This window comes from Schistocerca gregaria, chromosome X, assembly GCF_023897955.1.
Source record: "Schistocerca gregaria isolate iqSchGreg1 chromosome X, iqSchGreg1.2, whole genome shotgun sequence".
Classification (NCBI taxonomy): domain Eukaryota; kingdom Metazoa; phylum Arthropoda; class Insecta; order Orthoptera; family Acrididae; genus Schistocerca; species Schistocerca gregaria.
In genome coordinates this window covers 387,772,237-387,791,223 of record NC_064931.1, presented here as the reverse complement: position 1 = coordinate 387,791,223, position 18,987 = coordinate 387,772,237, and positions in this window count along the sequence as shown.

The window sequence follows — 18,987 nt, the reverse complement described above, 5'->3', positions numbered from 1 at the left end:
CCTGTTACAAATCTGCATATTACCGACATTTCAATCATTTTCTTGAAAGAAAAACACTTGCCTACACTACATTTTTTTTTCCTTTCCCTCAGAGGTATGAGTGCCCTTGCAATGAGTCAATTGAGACCACTCAACTCATACAAGTACCTGGTGTAACATGTTGTAGGTCTATGAGATGGAACAATGACTTATTCTCAGTTGTGGCTGAAACTGGTATCAGACTGCGGTTCATTGGTAAAATACTGTGGAAATGCAACTGGTCTACAAAGAAGATTGCTTACAAAACACTTGTGTGCCCCATCCTAAAAATTGCTCAAGTGTGTGGAATCTGTACCATGTAGGATTAACCGAGAATACCGGACAGATACCAAGATGGGCAGCGCAGATGGTCACACCTATGTTTGAACCATGGCAGAGTGCCATGAGGATGATGAAGGAACTGAACTGGTGTGGAATCCAGGAACATGTTACAGTTCCCTATATATAATTCCCGTAGGGACTGTAAAGACAAGATTAGACTAATTACAGAGTGCACAGAGACATTTACACAATCATTGCTTCTGCTTTCCATAAGTGAATGGAACAAGAAAAAGCCCGAACAACTGGTACAATGGGACATACTCTCTGCCATGCACTTCACTATGGTTTACAAAGTAAGATGCATAAAAAATGTTGAGAATAACTTTGACAAATTTGCCACCAACTTTCCGAAATTTTTAATGCCACCTGCCTAATGATTATAAAACTAAAGACACATGGGCATAAAATCTTACACAAGTGATTCCCACCTCATTTTCAGAAAATAAGACTCAGTTGTGATTTGTCATGATAAAGTTAAAACTGTTAATGCAGACAAGGCAGCTTAATTAGCCCCAAAACACAAGACACACAAGAAATTTAGCTACCCAGATGTAGGGCAAGTGTTGACTATATTGAAGACTCATAGCAAACTTACGGCTGTTTAGACTACTATTAACACAGAATTAGGTAGATGCAGAAACTGTGGAAAACTGCAAACTATATTAAATGCATGTGAATTCAATATCTTTTTTGTTAGTCCCAGAAAGGCCTTTTTCCTTAATCCTGGTAGTAAGAAGTCAGACCATACTGACTGTTCATCCTAGACAGTTTCTGCAAAACTTTGTGATCACTGACATAAGTAGATAATATGTGGTAACATTAAATCAATCACAAAACTGAGCTGCGCAAAGTCTGAATATATTTATGCCTTGCCAAATTTTGTGATTAATTACATAATGTTGTTAATATTACATCCTCTGTGCACATTAATAAATTGATTATTTGCTAGTGGTATTTTCCAGAATGTCTAAAATAGGTAATTGTTGTTCCCCTATATAAAATGTTGACAAACTTGTACCAATAATTATTATCCAGTTTCTCTGATTCCAGTATTTCCCACAATAATTGGAAATGCCTAAAACAGAAAATTTTAAGGTTTCCCAAACAATTTGGGATTTGCTTGGGAGATTAAAAGTATTCCTCCTAATGAGACAAATATGTATTAGCTTTTGTATGTTCACAGAGAAATTATGTTCTTGGAGAAGACACATGTTACACTGAGATATTTTGTTTTGTTCATCATTAAAATTTGCAACTGTGATCATAATAAGTAGAAATAATTAGAACTATTTTTGTTTCAGTATAATTAGTAATGAGTATGATGGGCAAGCATCTACTAGGCGCACTATGAATGTAGTGGTGTGGACATGTTGGGAATGTAGGTCTCACGGGAAGTTTGCAAGGGATAAGTCCCTGCAGACGCAACATCCTCTGTGCGCTTGGTGGCTCAAATGGATAGAGTGTCTGCCATGTAAACAGGAGATCCCAGGTTCGAGTCCCGGTCAGGGCACACATTTTCAACATGTCCCCAATGAAGTATACCAACGCCTGTTTGCAGCTAGGGTGTCCATTTAATTATCATTTCGTTCTTGAAAATGTTATTTCTTTTCTATACTCCTCTCTTGCATCAAAAGATTGTACACAAACTCCTCTAGTTGATATGAGTAAATAACTTGATTCTGTTAACCATCAAAAATTACTAGAGAAACAATGGTATAATCTCATTATAACTGGGAGCTCTTCCTCATAAAATCCTATCTCAGTAATGGAAAACTACAACAACGAAAAGTTGCAGTTTCTGAGTGTTTCCCAAGGCATTATCAATGTAGCAATGCTTGGACCACTGCTACTTATCCTAATTTTCATGCAATGTAAGTCTGTAATTTATGGCTTAAACTTCATCTCAATATATTTTGCTGATTTTTAATTGAGACAATGTTCATTTTGGTCTTTGGTCATGCGGAAGGGGTGGTCAATAGAGAGACTGTGCTACACAGGTAATCTGAGTGTGTTACCTAAAACGAAAAAGTCTCTCTTTTTTTAATAAATATTGAGGTCATCAGTTTTTCAATTTAAGTGAATAAGTTGCTAGGAAAGAATCACAGTTCACCAGTTACTTTATTTATTGAGTTAGAAAATAACATACTTCCTACCAATGGTTCGACTCTACCATGCTTATATTGGCAGTAGAATTTAGTTTCACTTTCACACTGAAGTTTACCATTGCTGCATTCCTTTTCCAAACTAAAGTATCATACAATAACTGTTCACAGTAGCCTTAAGAGTTGTTAAATAATAACAGAGCGCAGCATTGGATGTTACTGACTAATAATGACAATATTGGTATGTCCACTAATTTCATGTGTTATTATGCATACCCTCCACGAAAAAAAAAAAAAACAGATTAAGCACCCACTGTTGCCCTACCAATCGAAATAAAACTTTCAAACTCAAGTGTTATCAACATCTGAATATTCTATCTTTTTTGGTGCGACTCAACTGCATATGATCTTTGCACACGAAACCTGGACTACGATTGCATTAACCTCTCATAAAGTCATGTGACAATGTTTGGGCACTGCTGAAACAAGCAACACTTCCTGCTGGATACAGTACAATCATCTCTGAATGTTCCAGAGAATCAGTGATACATAGGGAGTATGACTGACTACATCATACCATTATGTACAATTGTACCTCTTAAAATGAGGATGACACAACTTTAATAAATTCTGGAAAATATGTGAATAAATAGAAGCTGCAAAACGAAGAGTTCCTGAAGTTATCAAGTACTTGATTTGAAGTTAATTTGTGAGCTAATAATTATGAAAAGACTGTGAACATTGTTTTCAGGCCATCTAGTATTGGAAGTGAGTCCACATCTATTATACTTCTTGGTATGAATCTGGATTCGAAATCAACTTGGAGAAATCTTGCAGAATGTATGGATATAGATATGATTTTATTTTCTTGAGTATTTTCATACAGCCAGAGAATTATTTTATCTGGTAGTAGGAAGCCATTTGATACCTGCCTGGAATATCTTGTAAGTATTATTTTAAACACTTAAATACAGGCATTACTTGAGTAAATTTCTCTCTAGATAATTCCTAAAATAACTAGATAATTTAATCATTTGTTTCTGCAAATAAATTAATTGCAGATAAAGGGACTATTCATCCCTGCGAATGTAAATAATTGTTTGTTATTTATTATCCATCATTTAATTTACGAATAGATAGACTGCCACTGCATGTTCTTTGTTTATATCGTGATCTGCACTGTGTCATGTATAACCTGTATTAGGTCCTGACACATAGCGATCTTTCTGTTTCACAAATATTTAATTAATGCTAGATATGGCAGCATGACTTGGTGGCCGACTGGGTAAGCGCCAGACTACAAATTGAAAGTTCTGGACTTTCTTTGCTGGTAGATCTTAGGTTTCTTCCTATCACTTATCACTTATTTTTTCACCAAAAATTATTTGTAAATGTGAAAAATACCACTTTGCACTATGGTTCTGAGTTTGTGTTAAATTTCAGGCCCCCTCATAAACTGCTAAAGTTGGTATAGAGGTGGTGGGGATACTGAAGCAAAGCAAGCGCTGTATCATGTATAAGATACAGAGGCGAGCGAGTGCACGGGACTTACCCTAGTTCACTGCTAGTAGCGTCACGTCATCGTAACGCGCCTGCATATAGTATTGCACCACATTTAACATAAAAGTAAAAATTAAGATTTGTGTGTAAAACTTTGTTAAAGTATAGTTCTATGTAATAATGTTTCAGGTAACAAATCTTAATGTTATAAAATTAGTAGTTTACGTAAAATTCACGTTTTGAAAGAAAAATAGGAGGCGCTAAATAATGACGCTAGGAAGCCAAAATTTGGTGAGAAGGTGCAGTAAGAAGTCATTAATGAGTGGTGCTGGTTTCCAAAACCATAAAACTAAAATTGACTCCAGAATCCGCGTTTTTCGGAAAAATCAGAGGCGCGAAATAATAGAGCTACAATATTGAAAATTGGTAGGATGCTTCAGTTCACCCTAATAATAATAATGGAAATACCACAATCAGTTACCTCTTCTAGTTTTTTAGTAATTTAGTAAAAACTACTTTTGTGAGTAAAATGTACATAAGCATTATAGATTAAGTACTTTAAATTTTAATGATAAAACAAATTCTTTAAGACCAATGATCAGATAGGACAATTAACAAAGCTACACCAAGTTTTAGTCTTGTAGCATAATTAACAGCTGATACAAGTCTTGATAAAGCTATAGTTCAGAGGTAACAATCTACCGTTAGTTCCATTGTAAAAATTCTAGAGAGTAAAGTTTTAATTTTAGCGGGCTGAGATTTTCTACGTGCTTTTGTACTGCTCAGATGTATGTATACAAAAATTGAGAAGTTTGTAAAGCTATTATTAAATGTGATATTTAAGATTATGTGCCTGAGATAGCGATCATTTGGAGGCTGCAGGCATCTGCATAGGAACGGAAAGAACAGATGCTCTCTTGGCGGTACGCGCCGGAGCTATATAAAAAGAGCGGCAGAGGCAGTAGTAAAGCTCACTCCGCATTAGACCAACGCCTAGTCCACGCGAGCTTAACGTCCGATCGCGCCTCGCCTCGGGTGACGTCATAGCGGGCTGTGACATGCGCGTACTTAGCAATGTAAACGGACATTAAAAATCGCGAGGACTGTACACCGTCCTGGATCGTTTAGACTTCGGTAACAAACTGTTATTGTGCCGTCCGTGTGAAGTATAATTCCGCGTGGCAAGTGGTGACTAACTCCACTTTTAAGGCGAGCATTAATCTTTTTTTTAACATTATTGCGAACTATTAATAGAGCACCGTTAGTTAGAGTAATGAACTATTCGGGAGGAACTTGCTGTAGAAGTCGCCTCTGAACTATTAAACGATTGGCTGAATTAACAATATTTAATGTCTTTAGCATTTTCAGAAGTTTCGAGTAATTTGTGTGAGCCTTTAAGATAATAAAATCTTGTTTGGAACTTAAAATTTTATTGAAGCAGCCCTAATCCCGTGAAGAACTATGGATATTTTTCGTTTAGCTGGGCTGTACAGGAATGTGGCCGTGCAGACTGGGAACTAAGGTCAGTAAGTTTCCCTTCGCTTTCTGACTGGCCACCAAATTAGTTGCCAGGCTCGCGTGATTTAAGGTGGCAATGTTCAACTTTCATTCAACATTAAACAACGACTTCTTCGCCGTCCCACATATGTTGCATCGGCAATAGTCTGTTACGTGAAATGAACATTCAAACAACTCATTCGACAACTTCTTTGCCGCCCCACAATACCAACACTAATTGGGTTCGGTCTATTAAAGCACTGTGCTGTTCAAATCAGCATTAGTGTACCTTGTACCCCTATTAGCCATTCCCTTCCCTATTCAATTCGTTAATGGATTGTGAGGAAGACGAATGTCTATTCACCTCCTTAAGAGCCCTAATTTTTCTCATCCTGTCTATGCAGTCCTTGTGAAGTATCTCTATAATGCCCGCTTATTATTGAGCCTACAAGTAACAAAACGAGTAGCATGCATCTGAACTGATCCAGTGTCTGTCTGTAATGAGACCTGGTGGGGATCCCAAACACTCGAGCAGTACTCAAGAATGTGCTGCACTGGAGCTCTACACATGGCCTCCTTTACAAATGAGCTACACTTTTCTAGAATTCTCCCAATAATCTGAAGTCGACCCTTCACCATTCCTACTACCAATCTGACATGCTTGTTCCATTTTGCTTTGCAGTGTTACATTCAGGTATTTAATTGATGTGACTTTGGGCACATCACTAATACTACTTTCCAACACCATTGGTTTATTTTTAGTAGTCGTTTGCATTAACTTACATTTTTCTACATTAAAAGCAAACATCGCACCAAATGGAAATTTTGCCTAAGTCATCCTATACCAACAGTCACACAGTGACAAAACTTCCCATACACTATGGCGCCATCAGCTAGCTATAATAAATTGCCGCTCACCCTAGTCATCAGATTGTTTATGTGTATAGAGAACAAGAATGATCCTATCACACTTGCCTGGGCACTCCTTATTTATTGATCTCTGCTGAATATTCGCTGTCATGGGTAGCATATGGGTTTTATTACCTAAGAAGTCTTTTAACCAGACTCACATCTGAGAGAGTATTGTGTATGCTCAGAGCAGTTTTCAGGGAGGCACTGTGTCAAATGCTTTCTGGAATTCTAGGAATAAGAAAGCTGCCTGATATTATTCATTCATGGTCCACAGGACATCATGAGAGAAAAGGGAAGCTGATTTTCGCACAAGCGATGCCGTCTAAATCTGTGCTAATTTGTGGACAGAGGCTTTTCTGTCTTAAAGAAATTTTTTTATATTCGAAATCAGAATGTGTTGAAAACTTTTGTAGCAAGCCAATGTTAAGGATACTCGTCTGTAATTTTGCAGGTCCATTCTTTTACCTCTCTTATTCACTGAAGCACAAAAGAAACTGGTATATGCATGCGTATCCAAGTACAGAAATATGTAAACAGGCAGAATATGGCGCTGCATTCGACAACGCCTATATAAGATAACAAGTGTCTGGCGCAGTTGTTAGATTGGTTACTGCTGCTGAAATGGCAGGTTATCAAGATTTAAGTGAGTTTCCATGTGGTATTATAGTCGGTGTACGAGCGATGGGATACAACATCTCCGAGGTAGTGATGAGATGGGGATTTTCCTGCACGACCATTTTGCAAGTGTACTTTGCCTATATCTATGTCCTCCCTAAGGGAGTCTACGCAGCAGTCTAACAATGGTATGAACGTACGAGTCTCTTGCATGAATGATTTCTTAAACAAGAAATTTAGAGATATAAATACATGATATGGCGGTAATATATATTGATAAAATTCTATCTTTCAGCTGCGTCAAGTGGTTTATAATCAGTGAAGTTTTGGCCAAGTACTCATCGGCCATTGTCATGTGGTGACTGTTTCTTGGTTGCTGTTACTGTCCTAAAGTAGTTATGCTGCCTTCTGTGTTGTCACTGCTGACCACTCCAACGCCATATAAGGTAATGTTTTCGTTGCACGCCCGCCACACCCGCTTCAATCTTCCGATGGCTGAGTCCTAAGCTGTGCTTAGCTGTAGGCCGCCATTTTTATTGTGGATAATGTCACAAAATTTGCTCATCAGCTAATAGAAAGTGTGAAATGAGCCACCATACAGTGCAGATGCATTTTCCCAGACTCTATTTTTGCAAGCCATGGACTACATAGATCGGGCCCAATGCATTTTCCCAGACTCTATTTTTGCAAGCCATGGACTACATAGATCGGGCCCAATGCGAGCTCCCCACTGACACATAAGGAAGTTTGTTTGGGGCTCTTCATTCGTTTTCTTCTCCACATAGTACACTGGCCCGCAACTGTGAAGAAAGGTGGCTTCATTCTGGACACAAGTCCATTCTTCTCTCGCAATCACATAATCGGTCGATGTGCTCACCACTGTGGAGTGCATACCTTTCAGGAAAGTGATCAAGTGGAACTATTGTACAAAACACCACCGCTGCAATCGCTAGTTTATAGACATTGGAAACATTTCATTTGTCAGTTATTCATTTAATATTTTGTGTAGAATACATGTATTTACTCCAAACACGTCCTTTATCAATTCATGTGACCGCACTGTCATCATTGCCTTGGTCCTGAACATAGTTCATGTGTCCGACAGTAACGTCAGGGCAGGATATAACAGACTTGTAAGTGGGGAAAGCATGCATTTTCGTTGCACTTGTGATCTACAGGCTAAACACATGGCAACGAGTGACATGGAACTGTGAGTGGTCTAACCTTTATGTCATTGCGTGCAAACAGTGATTTATTTGTGGACAACCCATAGAGAAGTAGACGCTAATGCAGGAAGGCGATCTTGAAGAAACTGCAAAAGAAAATAGATGAGTTGTTAGTGTGCAAACAGAGGCTGAAGTGCAAGCTACAGGGACTCTCCCCATGCACAGATTCTGCTCACCAAGAGCCACCTATGGAAAACTGCAATGCATAAATCACAGCCACACTGAAACTACACTGTTATTGGAGCTGTGGCAAGTACAGGACAAGTTTTGGCTAGACTGCCACCCTTTTTGGCCCAGTGACGCAATCATGTGACATCACCTGCGACACATGTCAAATTTGGACAAATTATGAGCCAGCTAGATGAAGACAAACAGACCAAAGTGTGGAATATAATCACTGCCCCGCTAGCAAAGTCTCCATACAGGCAACTAAAGGAGGAGTTAATCTGTTTAGTTTCATAATTACTGGAACAACGAGTGCATAACTTGTTGCACAAAGAGCAAAGCAGTGACAAGAGTCGATCTCAGTTCCTGCACCACCTGTGGAGACTTACAGTCAGACAGGGTTCCAGACTCACTCTTTAATTCTATCTAGATGTGAAGCCTCCCAGCACAGCTGCAAGTGGTCATCACCACACAGGCAGAAGTGTAGCTGGATGTTGTCAGAGAATTGGTTATTGGGTGCATGACATGCTGACAATGGCACCAATACCGCTGCCACGGAACCCCATGATGCTGTATTCTCGCCAGAAATTTCACTCTGTAGCGACACATGTCTCCTGGAGCCACTGCCTCAGATGGCGATGACCTGCGCCACTTAGTTCAGAATTTGGCTATGCAAGTAGTAGCACTAAGCATACAGGTCAACAGGTTGGTGCACACACAGACAGAGGGCAGCAGACACCATAGCGGTAGTACGTCCACCTACTGCTAAACCTTCTAGTGCAACTGGCAAACCAGTACCAGTTGTTCGACTGGTACGCCACCTGTGTCTGAACAGCAGCCAAGTGACTTGTATCATGCTCACTTCAAAAATAAAGTAACAAAGTGTCAGCCTCACTGCTCACACCCTAATGTCAGCTGCAACCAGATCTAGGCACAATGGGCTGTAGTGCAATATCCAGGTGTCTCTTCGTAACAGAAAAGGCTGGCAATGTGAAGTATCTTGTCAACACAGCTTCCAATTTATCTCTATATCCCAATCTACACTACAAGACTGCCGGAAGGCTGAGACACTATCTATTAGAGCAGCAAACAATTCAACCATAAAAACCTGTGGAACACATTACCAAAATTTGGAGCTTGGGCTGTGGCACACATTGGTGTGGACGTTTATTGTGGCTGACGCCAATGAGCTAATCCTGCATCCAGATTTCGTAGGCCACTACAACTTACTAGCCAATATCATGAATGCCCAGCTGGTAGATTCAACAACGAATTTAAAGATAGCGGAACAGCGACAGCAGGAGTCTTTCCTCAGTGTTAATCTAGTGAAGTGACCCAGACTGTATGTAGACATCATGAACAAATTTCCCGAACTCACTCGCCTATATGTTGTACTGAGGGACATTGGACATTTGATGGTCCATCACATCATACCTACACCTTATCCACCCACATATGCTGTCTACATTGAGTTGTGCCTGAGAGTCTCACCATAGCAAAGGCAGAGTTCAGCGTCATGTTGTGGCAAGACATCATTTGACCATCAAGCAACTCATAGCTTCTGCCATGCACTTGGTCCCCAAGAAAGACATTTTGTTGTGACCATGTGGGGACTATCACACCTTAAATGTACAAATGGTGTGGTACACACCTACAGTATTTTAGTCACACCTCGACAGGTTCTGTTATATTTAGCAAAACTGACTGCATGAAGCAGTTCACACAGATTTCTGTGCTGCCTGAAGACATTTAGAAAAAGCAATTTTCACGCTCTTGGGGCTTTTTGAGAGCATTTATATGCTGTTTCGTCTCTCGAACTCTACCCAGAGCTGGCAGCATTTCCTGGATAGCATCTTGTGAGGCTTTCCACAGTGTTTTGCAGCATTGGGGTAAAGGCAGTTATGGTGCAGTTTTAATTTATTCAGGATGGCATACTCTCTCTTTCCCCATCTGGAAAATCCCCAGCCCTCTCGGAAATCTCCAGTTCTAGCCCCTCCCCATCTACAATTCTGGGATGCTTTTGAAATTAATTGACTAATTAATTAAATTGATCAATAAATTACCCCTCTCCCTTTGGGAAATCCCCAGTCCATTGGAGGGTCCCTCCTCCTCCTCCTCCCCTCTTACAAATCTTCAGTCTTCCCCATCACTTCACCCTCCCTTCACCCCTCTCCCCTCCCCTCCCTCCACCTCCACCCCTACTGTCAACTCCTCCCTCCACTCCATTCCCCTCTCCTCTCCTCCCCCTCACCTCCCCCATCTCCCCTCCCCCCTCTTCCCTCCCCCATCTAGAGAGTAGCTCTAGCCAGTCTCGTCAACAACAGCTGGGTGTGGAGACGATGCTTTTGCTATTGGTCTAGCACTATATAGTTGTTCCAGCCAGTCTAGCCAATAACCCTGTGCAGGAAAGATGGGCTATAATAATATGACAGCTCATATCACTGTAGCCTCCTGCTGATCTGCAAATGAGCAGCTGCTGGGAAGAACATAAGGATGGATAACAATATTAGGACAGGGACCAACTTTCTCAGAGATGCTATAAATTGATGTATATACAGGAGTCTTGTAGCAATAACATTGTGGAATGAAACATACATATACCTATTTACGAGTCACAAGTCGCATCCTAGCCAACAGAAACGTGGGGAATACAGCGTACGATTCATTTAATGAGTGTAGTGCTCATTATCCTTCTTGAAAAATGGCATCTAAAGACGAAAAAATTGTCCAGTCGTCTCCATTCTAGTCCAGCGCCGTCTACCTACCTTACTGTGTATTGGAAGAGCTGACAGGTTGGAGCCTTTCTTTGTACCAGTCAGCCATAAGACGCTAAACCGGGACTTCCAGTCAGACAAAGCCCTGTGGTTACACCTGCTCCTGTCTGTGGGTGGGCCTCTCTAACTCCTAGCATGCTCCGAGACAAGCAGGACGTAAAGTTCTAATTGCAATTCAATCCCCAACATAGACTCTCCAGTCTAAAATACCACTTCACTCAATCTGAGATGGGGATATTGTTGTCCATAAACCTAGCATTTCTCACACGAAATGTACATTGGTGTCCAAAATTAAATCAACAAACCGCTATTTCCCCATCCTATGTCTAAAGGAAGCAGGACTGTCGCAAACTAATTTGACCCAATGGCTTAACTTGAATCACTGTTGTTTCTCGGAAGCGACCAGTTTATAGAGACTGAAACTGTGTCCTGAAGACCAGGGCAGTGTCAACCATGTGTGGCTTCAGAAGAGAGGACTATTATTTAGCTGTAAGGGCACGACAGTACCGCCTTAGTATTGGACGGCAACTGGCACGTGAGCTTGCAGCACCCACTGGACGTGTTGTATCGAGGCAAACAGTGTGCAGAAGGCCTTGGCAGAGTGGCCTTTATTGTTGGAGACCTGCTGTATGTCTACCTCTGACACGTCTTCACAGAAAGGGATGTGTAGAGTGGACATGCCACCTGGAAGGTCGAACAGTTGGCAAATGTTGTTTTCACAGATGTGTCCCGATTTAGGCTGGAGAGTGATTATCAGTGGATTTGCATCTGGAGGCAAAGTGAAGGACGATTACTGGACCCAAGCACTGTGCAAAGAGACCAATTTCAAGGAGGATCCCTAATGGTGTGGGCAGGGATTATGTTTACTACTCGAAACCCTCTTCATGAAATTGTATGGGTGAATCGGAAAGATTTAACTGCTGTCAGGTATCGTGGCGTGATGTGTGGGCCCAGACTTTGTACTGATGGATGATAACGCTCGATCTCATAGAGCACAGGTGACTGAAGTTTTTTTGGAAATGGAAACTATTGCATGCATGGCGAGGCCTCCTCCCTCTCCTGATTTGAATCCCATAAACCATGTCTGGGATGCTCTAGGGAGATGGCTTGCATCATGTCAGCATCCACCAACCACTCTCCAAGATTGTGAGGAGCTCTGCAAGAAGAATGGGTGTGACTGCCTGCCGCGGGGGTAGCCGAGCAGTCTAGGGCGCGTTGTCACGGTTCGTGCGGCTTCCCCTATCGGAGTTTCGAGTCCTCCATCGCACATGGGTGTCTGTGTTGTCCTTAGCGTAAGTTAGTTTAAGTAGTGGTTAAGCTTAGGGACCGATGTCCTCAGCAGTTTTGACCCATAACACCTTACCACAAATTTTTGTGTGATTGCCTCAACATGATACTGATAACATCATTCAAAGTATACCCAGTCATTGTCAGGCCTATTTTGCTACCAGAGTTGGTCACACCCCATACTGAGCACATTATCCAGTTATCGGAATGTGTGTGCAAATATGTTACTTTGGCAAAAACGAAGAACATTTTTGTCTATCTTTATGTGTGTTGCAGTTGTTTATGTTCTGTATTCTTTACATTTTTTCTACTTTACTGTCACCTGTTTATACTGTTTTGTGGCAAAACAAGCGCAATCTTGCAAAATTTCCGTTTCTTATTTTAATTTTGGACACCAGTGTAGATTTCCCCCATTTTTATACACATTATTTTCGAAGACTGAGTAAATCAGAGCTCACAAGCGTTTTCACATCTCTAAAGTATCGTTACTTGTTGTGAAAACTCTCTACAACAGTATGGCTTAGGCTATATTTCCCCTAAATATTCTCTCATCTGGTAAAAAAATCTGTATATCTGTTAGTGCATCAGAGGACTAAAGTATTAAACTCATTTTTGTCTCATGACAGAGTGCTAACAGAACGCTCTACCTCTGTCACAGAACGCGTCCTCACTTTCGTACTCTCTTAAGGTAGTCAAATGTCTCATCATCTACAAAGTCTCTTAAAGCAGGCAAACAGCAGCACAGAGGAGTTGGAACACTACGTGTCACTGTATAAATTCGCCAATATAGCTGATTTTATTACGATGGGCAGGTTGAAATTTCGAAAAAACATCTCGCTGCAACGAAGAAGCGTCTCATTGCTGTGGCGCCACGACTTCGAGGTCTGTGGCAGGTTCTAAACTGACATTAACACGTTCTGATCCATTGCCTCTCTCAGAAAAGTAGACGTCACATGGTGTAAATCATTTGTTACTGCGGCTGCCATAACACCAGACACACACACACACACACACACACACACACACACACTGGAGGATTTTAAATAAAATCCAGTAACAACATGAGGAAATTGGAAGAGTTTGGTCGCATTGTGGAGAGGTTCCAAACTGATGTCCAACATTTAAACTCATCTTTCACAGTGACAGAATAGCTGGTGGCTCTGCATTCCATTTAGACTGATTCCTCATATTGGAGTCATGTATGCTATCTTTTGGTGCTAGCCATCCCCAGAAGGTGTTGCCCCTCCACCAAAAACTCTTTCTCCAACTCAAACAAGTGATGTCAGTCAATAATTAACTGGTAACGAACATTGTACCTGTGGACAGGTGGGATGGAAAAGACACCACTGATGTACTCTAATAAAAAGCATCACAGTTGATAGTGTGAACAATTTTAGCAATTTTACAGTAATTTCAACACCAACCGATTATGTGACAGCATGTTTCTCACTTTCCGTATCATAGCTAAACCATCCCTCCTCTACTTTTCTAGTATCATTGTGAATGTAGATAAGTGACTGTGCAATACGTCCATTCATTGTTAATTCTCGAACACGTGCAACATCAAAGTATACCAGACAGTGCTCTACATATTTATAGCACCTCGAGCATAGTGCATAATTTACAATCTATCTCTATGCAGATGATAATCACAGGGCATTCTCGCAGTCTTAGGATAAAGATCCCCTCGCACTGTCTTTGATCAGCCCACCCTGCTGCACTATTACTGATTTAATCTGCAGCTGACCAGATGTAGACTGCTACATTCCATGTCTCTTAAATGAATGGAGTTAGCAGAGTCCTCGCCCATCCAATTACATGAGATTTCTCCATATGTACCCATGTCGAGGAGGTTAGCACCCCTTACCGGTGTGTAGTAACAGATTTTAAAGTATTATGATGAAATAGCAAACGGTTAAGAAGAACAAGAAACGGGTGATTTTTATGCATGATGGAGCTCCAGAAAGATGGAGTTCGAAGAATTTTAGGTAAACCAACTACGCTATCAATTTTAAAGTATTGTTCTAGCGTCTGGGATCAGTAAGAGAGCACATAAACACATATACTCCCAAGGCTGCATGGTTCTGCACTTAAAACAGGCTATAATGTTAGATCGCTTGAGTTTCTGACCTATCAGTCATGTGGAAATGAGAACATGCAAAAATTAGAACATATATTTCCTTGAATCACAGCACCAACTACAAAGAATCAAAACAAATGTCTAAGACAAAATGTACGTAGTTTTTTATGTAGAGTCTGATTCTGCAATAAAAAATGGGGGTTCCCATTTGAAATTTTTAAGTTGCCTCCCACCCCACCTCCAGTGGGTTGGGGTGGTGGGCTAATTTTAGCACCAGCAGATGCCCCCCTCGAAAATAAACAACTTTGGATTCTACACATTTTTTCGTCTGAAGCTTATTTTTCGAGTTATTTGTTTTGTCAATCAAAATTTTGACTCTGTATACGGTGCTGTCTGTCTTCGCGGTATATGCACGAGTGTCTGGCGGTCGATAGCTATACGAATGAAGTAAAAGGGGCGATTTTGTATGGTGCAAGATACGATTTGTATGTTTACTACATCGACATGGTACACGGTGAGATATTGCAGGATTGGATATCAGTTTCACACTCTAATATTCAAGATCCCGCCCTTAGAGACAGGGCGATGTAATTGATAGGGAGTCTTTCCATATTTGACTATCTGTAAGCCACTTCGCGGCTTTTAATTGTCGGTGCGATATGGTGATCTCTCCAAATAGTTTTTTACTGCTGAATGTCTCGTCTGCATAAAGAAAAAAAGGCGGATAGTGCTTCCACACCTGTGATGTCAGTAATTCGGTAGGTAAATTCAATAAGAGCCAATCATAATGCTCCATTCATTCACAAGACATCCTTTCTGCCAGAACATAGGAGTTTCTGCAAATTGATTCCAACAAGATGGAGGCAAGGATTCTACAGAGAGTTGTTAGAAAGCAAGTGTTCAAAGACTGGTTGAAGCAGACCATCCATCTCTGGCGGGGATGCTGTCGCTCAACCGCCACTGTGGCATTAGGAGATCTCGAGACCAGTAAGATATCGAAAAATCCCACCATTTTTCTCTTCTGTAGGAGAGTGCTTCAAATTCTGTTTGCATAACTGTTCTGATTTCCCCTCCCCCCCTTCTATCCTTAGACAGTGCTCTCTTTCCAAACGACAATATTGCTTTTATGTTTAATGGTGTTTTTGCGAGTGTGCACAGACGATGAAGGCTTTTAGCGGTGAGAACGTTTAACGTTTGTGAGATGTATGTCGACAGTAGGACTTCATGTTTTCCAGGAAGGTAACACGCGATGTCTCATTAGGACCATAAGGAAGAATGCAATCGGTGTTATTCTGGGCTATTTTCGTTAACAGGTCCTGGTCGCTGCACGAACATTCCTTGATGATGCATCAGCCTCATTGAACAGGTAAGCACGCGTGCACGGCTAGTCAGAGCTCGCATGTCACGTTAGGATCGCTAGAAACAATGCAGCCTGTGCTATTCTGGAAAGCGATGGAACGGATTTCTGCAGCTTCTTCGAGGGTGAGTCGCTCGGTAATTGGGTCTTCGCTGGACCACAGGTAAGGAGAGGGATCGCGCCAGCAACAACGCACATGTGGGCTCAGTAAAGAGGGTGACTTGGCACTTATTTAAATAGACATTGACGTCAGTATAACAGTCAAAGAACTCTAACTGTAGACACAACTATCACCTGCCATCGGGAGCTTCATGACAGTGCTGGCTTGTATCTGGCTGGCCCTGCAAAGCCCGTACACGCATTGGAGCAGTTCGCTGATACATTGCATTTATTAAGTGCACCGAGTGTTTGTATGCTAAATAATATTCGGGCGTTTAAGCGTTGTGCACATGTTTGAATAGAGTTACACATGCATTATTTTTTGACAATTTACGATTTGTTTGGGTGTCTGTTGCATTATTCTGCGAGCATGTCTGTAGGCTGTGCAGTACACGATTTCAACAGTTGATGAGCGTCTGCAGAGCGGTTTACACGCGTTATTTTTGCAATTTAGTTGTTATTTGCGTCTTTGCACATCAGTGTGCTGTATTATTTTGGTGTTTGGTTTTACGAGTTGTTTGTTTGTCTTTAAGCTGTGTATTGTGACCCCAAGCACGTCAGGGTGAGTGTTTTGCACCAGTGTGATAAATATACTATGTCAAATCCGTCTCTAAGTAAATTGCTCGAAAATAAACAAAGTACACTCTCCTCTCTCTCCAGCAGCCTGGCACAGATTCAGTCATTTTCCTGCCATTTTTCCCCTCCAGAGTGCCATGGAATGAGAGTGCACTCTGGTGGCAGTACTGTGTACTTGGTCAGTTGGACTCCGGACCTTGTGATGAACACACTTGATGGCGGTGCTGCCTCTAATTGTTTGAATAAAGACTGAAAATAAAGACTTATCTCCATCCTATCCAGCACAGGCTGAGTCCTTTTCCCTCCAATTCCTAGGAACAGGTGACGGTTGGATGACTTAGTTAGCCCAAGTGACCTATTTTCCCGCCATTTTCTTAGGTTAGTGCAAGTAGCTGTGGTGTGGAATCTGAACTTCCCACCATTTTCTGGGGGGGTGTGGAGGCGGGAGGGGGGAGGGGGTCAGGTTAGTGGAGGTAGCCTGTTTGACCTAGCTTCCCTCCAAAATTTGAACTTCTCACCATTGAGACATTGCCACATCAGTCGCTGCCATCTTGAATAAATTTGGCAACAATGGAGAGTGGGGCCGTACCATCCTCGTTCCACTACTATCATATTCTCACGAATCTTCCAGTGTTTAATATATAGCATTTGAATCCACATGATTTTGACAAGTAAGAGATGTCCTCTGCCCAGTGACAGACCCCAGCTAATTCTCTTGCCTGTGAATGCTTGTGTCAGATACATTTTACGATTAGTACCGCTTCTAGTGGTTTGTGGTCAGATACACAATAGAACAGTAGTAGATCTCTTCGGCTATTATAGATTAATTAGTTACATTTATCTACATTCAGCTCCAATGCCTGCCAGTTCTCAATACTCTGCAAATCGCTGCAGCTTACCAGTGCCGCAACCCTGCTATAGAGAGAAGTCTACTTCAGAACAGCTGTTCTGCAAACCAAAGCACAGTATGCACTGTATCCTAGCGTTAATTTCGATTTCTTCGTTCCTTTTCCAGTCACATACGTAATTATCAAGTGTAAATGTCTATATGCCTTTGCGTATACCCTAATCGCCTGTATGATCACTACGCAATATATAGATTTTTTAATGGCCATGGTCACCCTAGAGCTGCACCTTTGCTATACGAGGACTGCACAAAGAAAATCTGACATATCTGCTATTCGTCAATACCGACTGATTGTCTATCAATATGACCCTCTACGCATCCTAATCTCCTTTATCTTATTTCAATGATCATTGTGCAACATATGCGACATCATAATGGTATCAGTGTCTTCACTGAGAGCATTGTGTTTCATGAGAAGTTATCATGGTTATTCAGTTCGGATATAACTCTATAATAAAATTCTACCTGTATTACAGAGTTGCCAACATGCACACTATCAATGTTGATGTTCCCTCCAGCAACAGCAGCCATCTTAGTGCCTCTTATATCTCGATCTGAATTGTAGTGCCACAGTCTCCAGGCGATATGTCGACAGGAATCGCGGCCACTCGCCACCTACACTGTCACTTCTTAGTGGGTGGGTTATACCGCCCTAAAAATCCATGCAAATGAATTTGACCCTGACATATTCTTCTGCCATAGCTCACCGACCTGTCAGTTTATAGTGTTTGGGTTTTTTCCCTTAAGATTCAGCAAACGACTCTCGCCACACTTCTTGCAGCTCACTAAATATGTCCACCTCCCCCTTCCCCACAGCTCTCTCCATCAACAGTCACAGCGATCACCTACCTTATCCCCCCAACACCCTCTTCACCCCCACATTTTCGTTTGCCTATCTTCCAGTCCCATCCTTTCCAACACTCACCAGTGCACCAGTAATACCTTCATGGATTACCTCCTGCCAGACCACAGTTGCTATGCCAGACATCGTCCACCAGCAGCTCCAATGGTTCCAAACCAACGCAACGACTTTGTCAGTGCCATATTCCACCCTCTCTAATTCACACCAGAAGTGTCACAACACAGATACTACAGCGACCGCTACCACCAAGAAACCTCAAACTGACCCACGCCCTATAGACCAAATGGACACCGCTCCTTCTCACACACTTTCTCTCCCAGTTGTCCACACCTTCAGTCTATCCCACCTAGCCCTGTATTCCTCAACGCCAAATCCCTCACCCTTGAAATCAGACAGTATCTCCTCCATCTCGCTATCACCTAAATCATCTCCCATAAAGACTCTATCCTCATCAAATCGACCAATCTCACCTTCTACACAGACCTTCACCTCAAACTCCCTTGCATCACCTTCAAACTGCCCTGCACCACCTCGGGTCCTCATGCTTTTCTCGTTACCTCTCCACATCAACCCTGCATCCAAAAAACCCCAGCCCTCCCCTATCCACT